Source organism: Vulpes vulpes, chromosome 13, assembly GCF_048418805.1.
Source record: "Vulpes vulpes isolate BD-2025 chromosome 13, VulVul3, whole genome shotgun sequence".
NCBI lineage: Eukaryota > Metazoa > Chordata > Mammalia > Carnivora > Canidae > Vulpes > Vulpes vulpes.
In genome coordinates this window covers 49,574,339-49,593,538 of record NC_132792.1, presented here as the reverse complement: position 1 = coordinate 49,593,538, position 19,200 = coordinate 49,574,339, and positions in this window count along the sequence as shown.

The following is a 19,200-nucleotide window of genomic DNA, read 5'->3' as shown; positions in this document are numbered from 1 at the left end:
CTGGTTTAGAGAAAATTGTCTAAAATGATTTGTGAGTATGGTTATACTTAAGACAAATTGTACATATTTTACAGAGGACTAATTCCAAAATATTAAATTCATGCCAAATAGCAAGTGAACACATGGAAAATTCTACCTGGAAAGAAAAGATCAGATAATAATATGGTCTGTGGCCAAAGGATGTTATGACTGAACTCACTTAATCAAAATCTAAGTAAAATTAGTGTTTGTAACTTGGATATATCTTACATTGGTGGTGATTTCATTAGTATAAATAGCATAACACTGGGAATTTTGAATAACCATGGAACTTAAAGAGAACCTGAGAAATTGTTCTGTTCTACCTTCCTTTATGAAATTATTTATCATTGAAGAATCTTATTTACCTTCACCTTTTCATTTAGGATTGTCCCTAAGGTCTCTTAGAATTTATCATAGAGAGACACCTGGGTGACTCAGTCAGTTAAGCATCTGCCTTTGGCTCAGGTCATGATCCTGTGGTCCAAGGATCGAGCCCATATATCCGGCTTCCTGCTCATCAGAGAGCCTGCTTCTCTCTCTCTCCCTCTGCTGCTCACTCTGCTTGTGCTCTCTCTCTCTCTGTCAAATAAATAAATACAATCTTTAAAAGATAATAAAAAATGTTTAAAAATTTTTTTAAAAATGATTATGGAATGTAAAAATCCTTATTATCCATGCAAGTATATTTCTTACATTTTGAATCATTTTTAGCCATACCAAGAATTTTGGAAGAATCCAGTTGGAAATATGTCTAATGTATTTCACTAACAACTATGAAAATTATTTCTATCAGTAAATACCTAGGTGAGAAAAAGTATTTATTTAGCTATCAGGTAACAGTTGGGGTAAATTCTCACCAATGACATCTTATAAACCTTTGATATTTTGTCCCATATTCTTTCAAATGTGAAAGATAAAACAATATAAAAGCAGCATAAATGTGGTCAATTTTAATAAAGATGGTGACTAAAAAATAGATGTTTTAATTTCTGAGTGACTGTTGAGCAAATATGGATAAATTAATGCATATTTCAAACATTGTCAATTTCTGATACTCAATGGAATGAATCCAGTGAATCAAAAATATTTATTAAAACTTTAAGTTTAGGAAAGTACCAGATCTCTTACCACAACCTAGGAATTGCTGACCAGATATACTACAATCTGCATAAATTCCAGACAGTATGCTCTGCTTAATGCACAGATGTCAGTCTCTGAAACTTAGACTTGGAGAGAAATGCTGCCATGTGATCTCAGCACAAGGAATGTCACCGAGATCTATTCAGCTATGGCAGCTGAAGTAGAGGGAACGAGCCTAACCACAGTGTGTTCTTTTGACTTAGTCTTGACTTCAGTGTGGCATGATATTTTAATAAACCTGATCACTATATCTATTCACCCAAGGGCAGTCTCTATTATAACAGGACAATTTTCCCACATGGTGCCTTTCAGGTTCAGGAACTGCAAGATATCTTAGAAAAGACTCTAGAAGGGTAAAGCTACTAGATAATGCTTTTGCTAATTTCCTTTCCTAGTTCTCCTAGTTCTCTTTACACCTCCTGCACACAACTGGGTATAAAAATCATTGTCTAGCTCTACAAATAAGTGCGAATTAAGTGCATTCCAAGGCAAACATGAAGTGTAGTGAGATTATGAAACTATCTCCACGCTATTTTTGGGACAAAGCCTCAGAAAAAGTTTCCCCTTAGGGAAACAAAAGCAGAAGAGTATTTTTGGGTATTCATTTTAATAATCTATAGTGAAAAAAATCCTTACTGTAATGGATCTGCTAAGCAGGGACTCTGCATGTGGCTATGAAGGTTTGGCACTGCACAATCGTGGGCAGTATTTATGTAGATTATAATCTGCTAGCGTATGTCAGGTGGCACCAGAAAACACTGTGATCACTACTATGTTGGGAACTCCACATCTTTTGGAGAGGAGACAGCTGCTCTCAGCAGATGTGGACTTGAGTGAAGCATTTTACAAATGAAGTACACCTTTATACCTTTGTCTAGTGTCTTTGAGTACAGGTTTGACAGTTTTGTTGCAGACTTCAAAACAAGTAAGAATTTGCTCTTGGAAGCAGAAAAAGTGCCTTTCTTTGGATAAAGTATAACTCTCATGCTGATTTGAAGTAAAAATTAGCTCTCTCATCTCCAGAGGTTTCACATTCTTTACCTAGAAAGCTGGGAAAGTGAATATACAGTAGCTGATATAAAAGATGAGAATAACTGGACATCAGTGAGCTTAAAGTGGGGGAGAATATTTATTTACATTTCCTATTTATTATATTTTTTATTCAGAAATACATAATTTGTTATGTTTGACTTTGAGTAACAATAGTAGTATGTGAAACTTCAGCTGTGGAATTGTAAAAAATAGACATTTTAGGTGACACTAGATCCAAAATTGTAGTCTTTGTTCCTTTTTTTTTTTAAACATGTTTGATGATAAGCACCTTTTGGCAAGATTTGAAGTCAAATAGAGCATAGCACATATTTTGTTGTCACATTCTGATCACCAGTGTCATTGTGATTTCAGAAATTCAGGTAATAGATATGTGGTATATCTTATAAAGACACAAAACTGATTGGAAAAGACCTATTTTATGATGGAAAGTCGTATTTTTGGACTAATTAAAATGTACCCCATTTTTAAAACCTTTAAGGAAAAGGTCTTACATTTGGTATACTCTGAAACTAGAAATTAGATATTCTAAAAAAAAAATCTCCAGGGTAAACAATTATAATATCAAACAAAAACAAAAAACTCCAAAACAATGCCCATACAAATGGGTCTTAACTTCTTAAGGGAACAAGAAAGAAATAGATACAGATCTTAGTGGCCAGACTAAACAGAAAAGAAAGTAAAATTGAAATAGTAGCATATCTAAATATTTTAAAAGGTTAAATTAGGTAAAAGGACTTTCATCACTATTACAAAGACATGAAAGTTGAGGAGGGTCCAAATAAGCCTATAAGCAGGAAAAAAGGAATGGTCTGTGGATCTCTAAGGAACCCTGAATTCAGGAAATTATTAAGGCACCCTTATACAAGACACAGGGGGAAAAATAGCCCATGATTGAGAAGATCTATACTGAGTGGTTACACAATAATTTAACAGGAGTGGGAAGAGAGTACCTGTTAGATCACATAAAATACTTTAAGTGGTATTAGATGAGTTTCAAGATGACACAATTATTGCGGGAGCAAGGAAGAAGAACATGGCATATTCCCTAAGGAAACCAGTCTAAGAAATTTATGGAGTTAGGACTCTAAGGAAAGTTATAGTTGGGAAGAGAAAAACCAAAGTGGAGACAAGCAGGACAATAATAAATATAGTTCAGGCATGTGTTTGATTTCCTCTGATGGAATAGAACCAAGTGTGTGTAATAACAAATCTACTCAGGTAGGTAAAGATGGAGAGAATCTGTTTGAATAATAGATTTTTTTTCTGACCCAGAAATTATTGACTTCTTATCTTACTTTGTGAGGAAACTTACGTGAAAGAGGAATGTGTTCAGAAAGCAAAACGTCTGAATTTGAAATAAAGTGAAAACAAATGGTAGAAATATGTAATTAAGGAAGTGAAGTTGGTTGTGCAAGTATCAGAAAAATAAATGGATGCACTTAAATAGGCAGAAAATGCTAAACTCAGCAGTCTCTATTTGAAGAGAGTAGGGGAATAATGAGAGCACATGAAAGAAGTGTATTGATCTTCATTGGATCACTGGGGTTATAGAATTTGAAGAAAGCTTTTTTTAATTCCTTATTTGTATTTCACTTATTGTTGCATTTGTGAATACATTCTGAACAACAATAATTAATAATAGTTATAGCAGACCTCATTGCTTTTTAAAAATCTTAGTATATCCCCAACTTTTCAACCTTAAACATCATTTTGGCTATTAGTATGAGATATATCTTCCTCACTTAGCTACATAAGAATGTATATGCTTTAATTTTTTTAATTTTTTTGTATATGCTTTAATTTTAAGAGAATTTATTAAGTGTGGGTAATGGATTGAATGGAAAGGTTTTTTTTTTTTTAAGCATCTGTTGAAATCATAAGTTCTATTGGTATATCATGTTGATATTTAAACCAAAATTAATCATTAGGTATCTTTAGTTTATTGAGCTAAAGAAATAATATTTAAATATGGTAAATGCTTCTTTTAAGGCATTGTTCTATTTTACATGATAATATTTTATTTAGGAATTTAATAAGAACATTCCTATATGGGATTTTTATAGACCAGTATTTATAGAATCCAATGCCAGAGAACTGCTGTTCTCAAAAGTATTTGTCAAAAGCAAGGTTCTGTAGTTAAATAAATATTAATGCTGCCTTATAAAATCTTTTTCAGAAGATATTAATATTCATATATTAAAGCTTTTATAAAATAATTCATTTAATCCTCCATGAAAGAATTCATTTTGTCTGTTTTTCTATTTTCTTGATATTTGTCCAGCTTATTATTTGAACACCTCTCTCTCTTCTTTAAGATATATATGCGTGCTAGACAGAATTATGATCCTCATAATGTTTGACCCCTAGTGTCATAGTGTAATAGCTTTGAGTATGTTACATTACATGGCAAAAGGGACTTTGTAGATGTAGTTAAGTTTACTAAGGAGTTAACCATAAAATAAGGAGATTATTCCAATAGGTGAAATGTATTCACAGGAACTATTAGAAGCAAAGATTTCTCTTGGCTTTGAGGAGAGAGGATTTTAAAAAAGATATGGAAGAGCAGAAGTCAGAGAAATTAGGTATGTCCCTGCCAGTTTTGAAGATGGAAGGAGCCACAAGTCAAGGGATGTGGGAGGTCTCAAGAAGCAGGAAATGACCTTGGGCCACTTGTTACTTCCCTGGACAAAGGAAGGAGGCCCTTAATCCTACAACCACATGGAATTGAATTCTACCGAAAACCTGAAAAGGCCTGCATGTGGATTCTCCCCTAAAGCCTCCAGATGAGAGTCCAGGTTGGCCAACACTTTGATTCCAGTCTTGTGAGACCCTAAGCAGAGTACCCAGTTGAGCTCATCTGGACTTCCAACATAAAGCACTATGAACTGAGAAATGGGTGTTGTTTTTAAGTTAAGTCTGTGGTAAGTTTTTAGGACAATAGAAAAATAGAAAACTAGTATAGTATATAACATAGTTTCAGACATTATAAGTAATAGAAAAGGTACATTTTAAAGTAAGTAGAGGTAGTACACTAAACTGTAGAATTCATCTAGAAAATATGATTTTTCCATTTGAATTGTTCTAGATTTTACTTGAGAGATGAGGAAAAATTTGGACCTGATTTACACATTAAATTATAAGTTTTACTTCAGTGAATTTAAGCTGTTAAATATTTAACTGTATTTCACTAATTGATATTCTCATTGTACGTGAAAAAATAAGTCAACCTCAAGGGAATCTCGTGCTTCCTATGCTACAGTGATTAATTAATATTCAATGGTGAAGGTGATACTACTCTCCAGAGGATATAAATCATGTTTGTGGCAAGTGGTTTGCAATTTTGGTATTTTTTCATACCCTGGGCATATTTTCTCCAGTGACAACACTTCCATGAAATGTCCATTAAAGATTCCTGCCATTTAAAAATTCCTTTTCTGGAATCAAATGCTCAGGTGTTGTAAAAAATGTGTATATTAAATAAAAGCCTCTGTATAATATATTTTAAAAATGATTATATATACTAGTTTGAAGCATAAGAAATGAATTGATTTCTTTGTGTGAAAAGTGTCCATAGTTTTGCAAGTGAAAGATTTAAAAAGTATAGAATTACCCCAGAAGTCAAAGGAAGAAGCCTAGTAGCTGCCAGAGACACTGCTCAAGGTACAAAAAAAAAAAAAAGAGAGAAAGAGACACACACAATTAGAGAGACTCAGAGACATAGAAAATGAGAGAGCGAGAGAGAGACAGAGAGAGACTCATTTTTACCTTTCTTCTGCCCTTCTGCCCTGTAATTTGGAAGGTACTGGCTGAGTCCAGTCCCAAGGTGTTGGCAGGACAGCCTGGGAACTACTACCAGTACTAAACAGTCGGTTTGTGATACCAAGCAGACAAAGGCAGGAAATAAATTTAGAAGAAAACAGGCCAAACTTAGAACAAATGAAAAATCAGCTTTTGGCCAATTGCTTTTGGGAATTCAATAAACTCATGTTTAAAACAGAGTATTTCCTATAAGATCGTGATACAGAGGTAGCTTTCCTGATCAATAAAGTATGCACATATGATTGATACATATAGCTTTATAATTTTTGAAACTGGCTTTAGTATAATTATTTGAATCATTCAAATTAAACATTGTCATAGAACTTTAAAGACATATTTTAGAGATCACTCAATTCTCCATTTAATGGATGAAAAATTTATTTATTTATTTTTTTTATTATGATAGTCAGAGAGAGAGAGAGGCAGAGACACAGGCGGAGGGAGAAGCAGGCTCCATGCACTGGGAGCCCGATGTGGGATTCGATCCCGGGTCTCCAGGATCGCGCCCTGGGCCAAAGGCAGGCGCCAAACCGCTGCGCCACCCAGGGATCCCTGGATGAAAAATTTAAACTATCACTTTTTTTCCCTATTGATAATGTTTTCTGTAGCAACTGAAAAGGATAACAATCATTCAGTTTGTAATGTTTGGGTCGCTTAATTGCAAGCAATAGAAACCTCATCTGATTTAAACAGTAAAAACAATTTAATGAAAGAGTACTGTGTGTAGCTTAAAGCATTTTGAGGCAACCTGCCGAACAAATTTTGGAAAGTGAGAATCTCTAAAAGGAGCCAGAATCAGCCAAATTAGGCGAATAATTAGGATGTCAGAATACTGCTGACTGAAGCTGCAGCTGAGCCCTGAAAACTATAGTTTGCATTGGGACTCTTGGCTCTGCATTACCACTTTACCAGCAGTGTTGAGCCTTAAAGAGAGAGGGGTGAGGGTAGGGGGACAAACATGCTGGTTCTTCTACATCCAAGAAGGATTTTCTGCTAGTCCTCCTTATTTGCACCACTTGATCCTGATGCAAAGTAAGCAGCTGGTGTATTTGACTGGCTAAGCCTAGTTTAACAATCCCTGGGTGTGAATTACTCCATATCAACCCCGAAATACCTTCTGGTGGGACTTTCTGGATTGACGAGACTGGAGAGCTAAAAACTATATTTAGGATATCTCCTTTGTGGAAAAGGTATTTGATATAATTCTGACAATCCACTTCTGGGAGACTTCTGCTTAGAGCGATATTACTTTCAGGTGTGAAGCATCCTCTTTGCTGGTACAGATCATGTGGTGTTGAGTAGTTCTAGAAGGCAGCAACTTTTCTCAGCAGCTTCCTGACAGTACTATAGGCAGAAGCTCTGTTCTCTATGCAACTTTTGGGCATCATCTCTAGAAGTTCAACCTGAGTCTCTTTCTTCAACCCTCCTAATAATGCTTTGGGCCACGTATGCCTCAAAAAATTTATTCATGCTTCAAACTGCTACATATCATTATGTTACCTATAAACCAAGAATGCTCATTATAAATAATTAGAATCTGGAAGTCATTGGTTGTGACAGACCTCAAAAAAAATAAGAATTATAATAGGTTATTTATCCTGGTTTGTTTGAAGGTGTGAAAATCCATAAGCCCTAGAAAAAGGGAACTTGGAAGTCAAAGACACTCAGTGATGAAATAGTTAATTTAGCTCCTGTAGTTTCCTGTAGAAAGTATATTGAAGACGGCTTTGCTGTATCAAGTGACTGGTGCAGTCAAGCCAAGGAAACTTCTTGGAACTGTGGAGTGGGCTGCTTGCTTATAACTGTACTGGAGAATTTAGAGCAAAGATATTAGACTCAATGTGTTCATTGTCAGCTCGGTTTGGAGTCAGAAAACCATGGACCTTGTAATGCTCTTCTAAAATATTGTAATTGTTGCTGCTACAGAGTTTGTATACCGAAGTTCATGTGATACCCTGAAATAAGGTTATGTGATGGTTTAATACTATGTTAGCTTGCCTAAGATAGGATTGATATGTCCAAAAAATCCTCTTTATTGGAAACTTCTAGGTTAGTATTGACAGAAATTTTGCACAAGGTTTGGAATAGAGAAGTGAGTAACAGTAGCTATTACTCTCTGAAGGCCATCATGGATAGAGACGATGAGAGAAAAATGTGGAGATGCTCTCAGATCCAGTTGGTCCTTGTTCTCCCCCTAGAGACTGATAGATGCAGAAATTCCAGTGGATTGCCATTTGTCCTCACTCCACAATGCTCCATGTCTGATTTTCCTTCTTTACTGCTGTCCCTCCTGACCAACAGTAACTCTACTGTAAGACTCAGGGCAATAGGCACAAGGCACAGTCAAATCCATCAGTTCTTTGAAGTTCATCTCTGACAGACCTGGCAACAGGAGGGCTGGTGGATGAGTTACCCTTCATTCTTATCTTCGCTTTTGAAACCTACCTCAGCTACTTCCACCTTAGTGCAAAGTAATGTTCCTATAAAATATCCTTGCTCTGTAATGCTAATACTCTTTTTGCTTCCCTGACTGAACCTTCATGGACATATCTTGCAAGAGGATGTCAGCTTTTCTTAGGTCTCATTGTGATGGATTCTTGTCATTATCACCCCAGAAACCATATAAAAATCAACCTCAGAGGAAATTTATTAATATTAAAAGAATTTCAAATTTCCCAATTATGTTGGCAAAATCTAGGAAACGTGTGTTGGAGAGTATTCTGTGGGTGCTGCACAAAACGTAGAAGAATGGAATTTAAGATTAGGTTGGATTTATCAATATAGGTATTCTTAACAATGAATTTCAATGTATTGTGCTAGATTGATTAATGGGGAACGGTTCAAATTGTTTGCTCGGTTGGTTAAATCATAGACTCAGTTTTGGTCTATGTTGAGCTAAAGAAAAATGAAAGACAATTCATTAACCTACTATTAATTATGTCCATTACAGGGTCAAAAGAATCTCCCTTAATAATGACATTGATAAATATTTTGAGTAGTGCCAATAACCTTGGAAAGTACGTTAGTAACTCTTATAGCCACAGGAGCCTAAGGATACATGATGATAAGGTGGTATCTTTTATGAGATCCTAGAATAGAAAAAAACACATTAGGTAAAACTAAAGAAATTTGAATAAAGTATGGACCTTCGCTAATAACAATGTATCAGTATTGGTTCATTAATTGTGAAAAAAATGTATGATGCTAACATAGGATAATAATAATGGGAGAAAGTTGGTGTGGAGTATATGAGGATCTTCTAGTATCTCTTCCCAATTTTTCTCTAAATCTGAAACCATTCAAAACTAAAAAGTTTATTTAACAAAAGAAGTACTCTACTTACTTTTCCCTGAAGTCCTGAGATAAATATGGGAGATACCCATTAAAAGGGACCTTTTGATTTTAGTGAGAATGATGAGATCCTGGCTCACAGAGGCAAAGTTTCAGCCCCAAAGTACCAAAAGTAATGGGCACTGTCATAAACAGCAGGGATAATGCAATAATGAGAATACTTTGACAAGTGTGGTAAATTGCTCACAGTGTGCCTGATTTTGTGGGCAATCCTCAGAGGTCCATTAAACAAAAACAGTAATACAAACCAAAAGCTTTAGTTCTGATTAACAGAAAATAATCTTTAGTCAGCAGGATAGTTTAGGTACCTTAACATTTTGTTGTTGATGTACCTAGAATTAGTTAATGTATTTTGAATTTCTTGAATGAAGTTTTTTGATATTCTTGTGGAACTACCCTGAAATAAAAATGAAATAAAGACAGTGATAAATATTTTGAGTAATGTCAACAATCTTTAAAAGTACTTTTAACTCTCTCATAGTTACTGAAATATCACTAAAATCTTCCTGCTGGCCTTACCCAAAGAGGTGCACAACTATTTACCCAAGTTTCATTCCATATTAACAAGCAATTGTCAACAAATCCAGTGATTGCTGAGCTATAATTTTAGAAAATATTAATCCCTGGGTCACTAGACTGGGGACTTCTAGGGTTCGGGTCGTAAATGGAGTTTGGCCTGAGTCCATCCACAGTGGCTGGGTGATTCCATGAACCCATTATGTCTTTGGTAGCAGACATTTAGAAGTTGAAGTCAAACACACGGACTACCCTTGTTATAGCCAATCCCATAACCATTGCTACTGCCTGCCCATTCTGCCAACAACAGAAACCAATGTAAATACTAAAAGGACATCATTACCAGGGTGGAGGAGTCAGGTAGAGAACAGCCAGCCACTTAACTGTATTTTGATTTTATTTAATGTCTTCTATCATGGAGGAAACAGTAATTTGTTTATATTAGGATAGATACTTATTCTGGGTATGGATTTGCCTTCCCTACTTGGTATTCTTTACTTACAGTGCTAACCAGAGAATTATTAAAAGTTCATTCCAAGATGTTTTATTTCTTATAGGATTGCTTCTGAGTAAGTAAGTCATTTTATATAAAAGATACACCCTGTCATTGTAAACAGCTGATTACACAGAAAGATGTAATGACTTATTTAGGATTCAGTTATGGTACCAACTAGGAGACAAAAACTTATGAGCTTGGATTTATCTTCTATAGCTGGAGATATACATTCTGATTCAGTGTAGAGAATATGATGCTGTTTCTTTTGTAGTCAGAGGAATCAATATGTGGAAGCAGGAGATACCTCTGATCATTGTGTCTATCTATTTTTCAACTTTTTGATTCCTGTACTTGCAACAAGGAAGCATGAAAAGAGTTACATTGAACAGGGATTTGAAACTGACACTTGACAATATTGAGTCAGTTGAACCCTAGACCAATAAGACTGAAGAGTAAGATAAAGTGATGATTGGGATGATTAAAGTGGATTATCAAGGTAAAATAAAGTTGCTTCTACATGATGGGGATAGGAAAGAGATTACAAGCAACCTGCAGAACTCTCTTAGAGTGTCTCCCAGTATTTCTATAGGTTTTATGGTAAACTATAATACAAAGTCTAAACAATCTAATACAGGAAGGAACAACACGTGTGAGACACTTCAGAAAAGATTTGGATTTCCTACCAGTAGGGATGAGAGCTTCAAAAGCATTGTCAGCATGAAGAAACTTGTTGGGGTTATATCTTCATTATTTTGTTGAATATTTCCCAAATATATGTGTATATGTAACTTATAAAAGTATACAATAGTAAAAAAAAAAAAAGTATACAATAGTAACATATACAGTTTATTATATGTCATATATTAATAAAGGTATTTTATTATATTTTAAAGATTTATCTATTAGAGAGAGAAAGAGGAAGCATGTAGTGAGGGGAGGGGTAAAGAGAAAGAAATTCAAGCTGGCTCCACACTGAGGACAGAGCCCAATGGGGGCTCAATCCCACAACCTTGAGATCACAACTTGAGCCAAAACCAAGAGTCAGAAGCTCAACTGACTGAGCCACTCAGACACCCCAATAAAGCTATTGTAAAAAATATATAATTTCATAACTCTATAGCTGTTAAGGAAATAGGGTTATTTAAATACGTTCCTACAAATAAAATTCCATGTCCAGATGGCTTCTCTGATAAATTCTACCAAACTTTTAAAACATAATAACAGAATTCAACACAGTTTGGGGTACTGGGTGGCTCAGTTAGTTAAGCGTCTGCCTTCAGCTCAGATCATGAACCCAGGATCTTGGGATAGAGCTGCATCAAGCTCTCTGCTCAGTGAGGAATCTATTTCTCCCTTACCCTTTGCACCTCCTGCCAACTGTGCTCTCTTGCTCTCTCTCAAATAAATAAATACAATCTTTTTAAAAAAAGAATTCAATACAGTTGTACCCACAATTGTCCATAAAATTAAAAAGGAGAAAATAATTTGCCTCTCAATAAGGTCAACACTACCCTTTTTACAAAACTAAAAAATGATGACAAAATAAACCTATATGAACATAGATGCAAAATCATTGCACTTCTAAAATATATGTAGGAATAGGTAATGGGGATTAAGGAGTATACTTGTGATGAGCACTGGGTATATGTAAGTGTTGAATCACTGACTTCTATATCCAAAACTAATATTACACTGTGTGTTACCTACCTGTAATTTAAATGAAAACTTGGAAAGAAAAACAAAACAAAAAGAAACAAACAAAATAAAATGTACATATTTATTTTAAAAAATACCATGCCCAAGGAGAATTTATTCTGAGAATATAGTTATTTTGATATTCAAAAATCAATGTAATTCATAACATAAAGAATAAAAATAATATGATTATCTCTCTATATATATGCATAAAGGCATTTGACAAAAACTAACATCAATTTTTTAAAAGATTTTATTTATTTATCCATGAGAAATAGAGAAAGAGGCAGATACATAGAGGGAGAAGTGGCTCCTTGCAAGAAGCCCAATAGGAGACTGGATCCCCGGACTGGACATGCTCTGAGCTGAAGGCAGATGCTCATCCACTGAGCTATCCAGGCGTCCCGCAACATTAATTCCTAATGAAAATTCCCAAAGAATATATCCTGATAAGGATAAGGAGCATTTGCCAAAATCATAGCTATTATAATACTCAATGACGATAGATTTTAATACCTCTCCCTAAACTCAGGGACAAGACAAGAATATTAGCTCTCACCACTTCTATTCAGCATTGCACTGGAACCCTAGTCAGTGCAAATAAGACAAAAGGAAAAAAAAATCATTCAGATTCATAAGAGATAATTAATCTCTCTTTGTTTGTACTGCTTTTGTTCTCAGATGACCTGATAGTTGAATAAAATACTATGGAATCTACAAAATATCCATTTGAAATAATAAGTGAGGTTAGCTAGTTTACAGACTGTAAGACTCATACATAAAATCAACTACAAGTGCATATATATGTATATATGAATGAAATAATCTGGTATTTAAAATTTTAAAACATTCCATTTTTAAAAATACAAACATTTTTTTCCTTGTTCTACCCTCCAGTCTTCCTATAGTAAAAAAAAAAAAGAACAAATAAGTTAATAATTTTGTTATAACAGAAGATAGAAGATTTTATACTGTCAGAGGAAGAAATAGAAAGCAAGAAAGGGAAGATAACTTGAATTAACTCTGGTGATAGATTTTAGTTGGCCATATCTGTATAAATTCATAATATTTCAGTATGCCTACTTAAGAATGAATAGAGAAATCAATACTGGGTTTTGTATATAGATGGGTTAGTAAATATACATAGATTTCCTGGGCATATCTGCTGGGAAGACTTAGAGACAGCAGCTTCTTAATGATAGCAAGCATGCTAGCACCTGGATCTTTTTTTCTAAATGTAATTCTCTAACAAATAGAATTGAAGTTCCTTGGAGAAATGGGTAGGTAAGAGCTGAGACAGAAAAAACAAGATGAGTCTTGAACATCTTCTAAAACCAGAAAGTAAGGGAATACAAAAAAAAATAATTATGGCATTACTCACAAGGACACAGGAGCCAACTATATATAGTGAGCTCCCAAAGGCCAAATATGTAAAAAATAAGTGGCAATAGTATTGGGTTACAATCCAAAGAATAAAATGAGTATCTGCCAAGTCTCTGCTGATATAAATAAGTGATTAAATGATTGGATGGATGAATAAGTGGGGGAGAGGAAGCAAAGAAGAAGCAATTAGTTTGACTTACATAACATAGCAGCAAACATTTATGTAAATTAAACATATACATGCACACTACGATCATAAATTTTTATACTTGAGTGTCATGTATATGCATATCCATTATGAACATTCACACATTATACGCATTATGTCTACACAATTTAAAGATATACATTTCTGTATTTTATTTACATATGTAACTTATACATATATAAACTCATAATAAAATGGATACTTCTAGAAAGGGAGAGATTGCTATCAGGGACTAAGAAGGAAAGGGAAAAATAAAACGAGAATGCCTTTAAAAACATACTATGATAATGTGTCATGAACTGAGAAATATGTATCAAAAATAATGAGAAAAATAAAGTAAATGGTTATAAGACTATTTTTATAGTCCCTGATCACTAAGTAATTAGCAATTTTATCAGCTGTCTTATTTGATGATTAGTATAATTTTATTCTTAATAAAAGGTAAATTATAATGGTTTTCCCAAAAGTTAAAATAATCATATATATGTTGAATTTTAAATCTAGGTAATTAAGAGGGCAGAAAAAAAAACAGATAGATTCATTATAGTGCCCATGCAAGATATCTGATCCATAGGTATTATCTAGTTAAATTCTCACATTACCATGGAGGTAGGTAATATACTCTTATTTTATATTAGAGGAAATGGAGGTTCAGTGAAGTTGTATAATTTGATGAAGGTCACACAACTGGTTTGTGGAAGAGTAAACACAGCATCCCAGGTGTATTAGACTTTTAAAAATCACCCTTTCCATTGCAATATTCTTACTTTATAATTGACGCCTGTGAAAACCTTTTTTTCTCCCTTGAGCTCCAGCTGAGTTTATAAAGTATTAAAAATGCTCAAAAATAAAATTTTGACCTCTCATAGGAGTAGCTACTTAAGTTTTTAAAGAGAGGGTTGAAATTTTATGTTCATGCAATTGTGAATCTTCTTTTTCTACATAATCTTTTAAAACTGAACTACAATATCTCCAACTGCAGATACTGCTAATAACAATAGATGGGATGAGTACTGTATTTGCTACCTACAGGTTTTTAGATTAGAGATATTCACAATAGTGTGTCCTTAGGAGAGCCTTTGTGTTACCCTTGTTTTTCATATATCAGAAATAAAACACTCCTTTTTTATTGCTATCAATTTTACTGTTCATTCTATGTCGTGTTCGATTAACACTATAAATAACCACAAGCATTTGTGAAATACTATTCTGGAAATGTTTATAACAACACTTCCATTTTTTTTTATGACCTGGAAATATTTAAATCCAGGCTGTAAAGAAATTTTTATTTAATGTGAGATATTCACAGATATTTGTGTTTATTTTACAAAAAGAGAAGTGTGACATTCTTTTACTCATTAAAAAAGGATTTCTGCTAAATATTTGACACAAAACTATCTTTAATGAGCATCCCCTGTCTTAAAAGTCAATACAGCATGTCTTATCTAAAATCGTATCTCAAATCATTACTGAGAAGTGATCAGAAATTATAAAGATAATTAAAAAATAACAATGTGTATATGTGGTAAGTAATCAAAAGTAAATATTAATTCTCATAAAGAAAATGTAAGGATTAAGTGGATAATAAGCAAACTGGTGAAATGTGTATTGCTGGAAATAAGCATGCTTTTCTGAAATGAGAAGTCACTAAAATAACAGGATCTTTAAAAACCCAAAGAAAGACATTAGCATTAAGGAAACAAGGACTTTGTAATCTGATATTTTTTTAAAGAAAAACTTCTGAGATGGGTTAAATTCACATATAAAAAGTTCATAGTTAAAATTCAGTAGAGAAAAAATTAAATTCTCACATTAATTTCAGTGTTGTTTTATGACTGTTTTAAATTAGAATCTGTGTACCTGTGAACTGTTTAAAGAGACTAATTTATTTTTGTAATTTTTTTAAATTTGAAACTCATTTTGAAAAAATTGGCTATGTTAAAGCCCGAAGCTGCAATGGCAAACTATTCTATTTGCCTTAAAAGACATGTGATTGCCAAGGAATAATAACAACTAAAAGGGCAATTATAGTGTCTGATAGGCAATGATATGAAATAGAAATTTACATCAGAACAGGAGAGGGTCACCTAATTCAGTATTCAAATATCAAGGAATGTTTTCCGTGGGAAGAAATTCTGATCTGTAGACTGAAGATGATGAATGAAAGTAACATAAAGGGCAAAGACAGAGGTAGGAAGTATTAGAAGAGTGACGAGAATGGGTGCTCCATGCCAAGGAAGAAGCTTAGGCAAAGTGACAGTGGGAATCATTGGAAGAACCAGAGGTAATATACCAGGACAGAAATGTCAAATGTAAGGTGTGTGTGTGTGTGTGTGTGTGTGTGTGTGTGTGTGTGTATGCTGTATAGAGCAAGAACTAGGAAATTAGGAATTTATGATAATTTTAGGGAAAGAAACATTAGTAAGGAGATTGGTGATATGTTGAGTGGTGGACTCAAGGGAGCATGGTGATGGAATAGCCTATGGAGAATGAGAGAAAAAGGATATGGAATTGGTTTGGGCAAAGAATGAGGTCATATCCTGAAAGGAGAAAAATTATTTTGGGGGTAGGAGGTGTTGATTAGTTCACTTTTTTAGCACATTGGATTTGATTCATTCTGTGTACATCAAATGAAGATGTCCAGGAGGAACCTGATTTGGAACTCAACAGAGTTCTGGGAAGCAGATACCGATTTAGCACATTACAGTATATAAATAATTTATTTCAAGACAGTAGATGATACATCTTATTTAGTATCAGAAGGAAGGAATGTCTAGATTTAAGTCCTGAAAAAATATTACATAGAGAAAGAGCAGTCAGAAAAGATATTTTGAAGTATCAGGCAAATGAAAAATGAGGGGAATATAGTGACATGGATTCAAAGGATGAAAATTTTTTTTAAGGAGTGAGTAGTCCACAATGTCAAAGGCTACCGGGAAGTGTGCAATGGACTTAGCCATAAAATTGGTTGCTCGTTAAGATGATAAATCCACTATTTGGTAATCTGGAGGCTAGGGTAAAAAGAGAATTGTGGTACTAGCACTTTTAGTACTAACCCCAGAGTAAGTAGCTCCACAACAGCAATTACTGAATATTTGTTGAAAGAATCAGAAATATGAATTTTCTTATGAAATCTTAGAACTATGATTAAAGCATCAAATACTTTTATTTTTTTTAATTGTAGGTTACTTTTTAAATTATTTATTTATTTATTCATGAGAAACAGAGAGAGAGAGAGGCAGAGACATAGGCAGAGGAGAAATAGGCTCCATGCAGGGAGCCCGATGTGGGACTTAATGCCCGGACTCCAGGATCACGTGCTGAGCCAAAGGCAGATGCTTAATTGTTGAGCCACCCAGGTGTCCCCCATCAAATACTTTAGAGAAAATATTCTGTAAAACTAATTTAAGGAAGTAGTCAAGAGGGTTATAAAGTAAATAACGAACTCATGTCCCATTTTCCAGGTAAGTTAAGTAGGCTAAAGGTAGGACTGGTTTTGTAAAGTACTTAGATGTTTTTCTGAGATAGAAATAAAAACTTACACAGAGGAAGCAGAGGGGCTTAGGAAACTATTCTATGTCTCATGTTACTGAAGATAACTATCAAATATTTTATTGTAAGAAGCAGCTTTCCGCTTTGGGAGCAGTATGGAGTAACTTACATTAATTACAAAGATGAGAGCTTATCATACAGTCAGAAATCGTATAGGAAAAAGTTTTTTTTAATGATCTGATCAGTCTATCAGAGTGACGTAATTGTGATTAACATAGTTTCAGACTTGGATTGTTATGTTACCAGATTTTAGTTGTAATATTCAGAAATTATTAGCTATATGATAACAATTTACTTAAAATTTCCAGGTTTTTGAATCTCAGTGTCTACATTAAAGATAGCTAATAACGCAATCTACTGCATGGGGTTATGATGAGGATGAGAGATAATGATCTATCACCTACAAGCCAGCACCTGCCATATGCTGGATTCTTAATAAATATTTGCCCTGTTATTGTTATTATATTTATTATGAAATCACCATAAAAATCACAGCAAATATTCTATCTTCAGTTCAATAGCGAAGGGATGGTATCAGGCTGAGTAAACAAAATCACTTGGTTGCAGTTTATTAACATTCCTATAATTTTTAAATTAAAGAAAGTTTATTATGCAGTAGAATTATTACATAGATAGCCCTTGCTGCCTTTTAGTCTCTCCAACATGAAGGAGCAAACATAAAACAAGAAGTTACCCAATTTGTCTATTGCAGCCCTTAGCTTCTGGCCAAGTATGAAACAACCAGAGATTAAGAGTTCCATTTCTCACGGTGCATTTGCTTCAAGCAGGAAACTTTATTTTTCAGGGCTACTTCCTCGAGCATGTTTATTAGAGTAAGAGGCTTCATTTATTTCTAAGATTATTTTTACAGTTATACATACTGATTCCATTTTGCTAGCAGTATGGAACTTCCAGTACTTTGAATCCCCCAGAGATTTAAAGACTATAGGGCAGAAGATTGTCCTCAATCAATTAATCTTCTTTTCCTATTATTTGTAATATGTTTAATGCAAAACCGAATCAAATTTCAGTAATATTATATTATAGGAAAATGTGTACTCGTGTTGTTATGGTAAAGTCATAAACAGCTTCCAGAAAAAAGTGTATATTTTTACAGTTTTACATAACTTTAAGTAGCTTACAAGTTTTCTGTTTAAATATTTTTTTGTCTTACCTTAGGCCACACAAACCCATTTTATTTTTAGTTTATGTTTTATAGCTTCGTTTTGGAAATCATTACATATAAATTATTCATAACAAATCCCTATTGCTCAGTTTTTCCATAAAGCTATCCATAAAATATTATAAATGCTATGGCTGTTCAAAATGTTTTAAGAGCTGAGATTTTACAAATACAAAGTGAGGAATGAAAGCCTGGAGATAAATTTTGAAGAAGTTAGGCAGTGGTAGCATCTAGAAAAAAAATAAGCAGCAAGTATAATAATGAGATATATACATAAACATTAGCTGTTTATTGTTTTTCTATTATTAGGCGCTGACTATAGCAATTACATTAATAAATTACATTGATTATAGTTCTTAAAATAATTTTATGTATTTAACAAAACTTTATATAGAAATCAGAAAGTGTATTTGAACACTTTGAAGAAGCTTTGTGGTAATATATGTCCTTTCATTTTTCTTGAGTCTGTCAAAAACAACAGAAGTTTTACTTGGCAATTAAAAAATACTCAGTTATAGAAGCCCTGCATTTAATCCTAAACAGCAAAGCAGTTGCTGCATTCTGATCAAGAAATTATCTTTCATACATTTAATTTTTTTCTTCTTATTCTTCAATTCTTTTCGAGAGAATTTTGTGTTTTTTTTTCTTAACTTAAAAATTTATAGTATTTATTCTTGTCTACTTTTACCTCTCATGTTCTAGAGAAAAAATGTGTTTCCTCAGGGTAGTTATTGGTTATCATTTCAAGATGCCTTTAAAGTGCCCACTATTTTTATTTTTAAT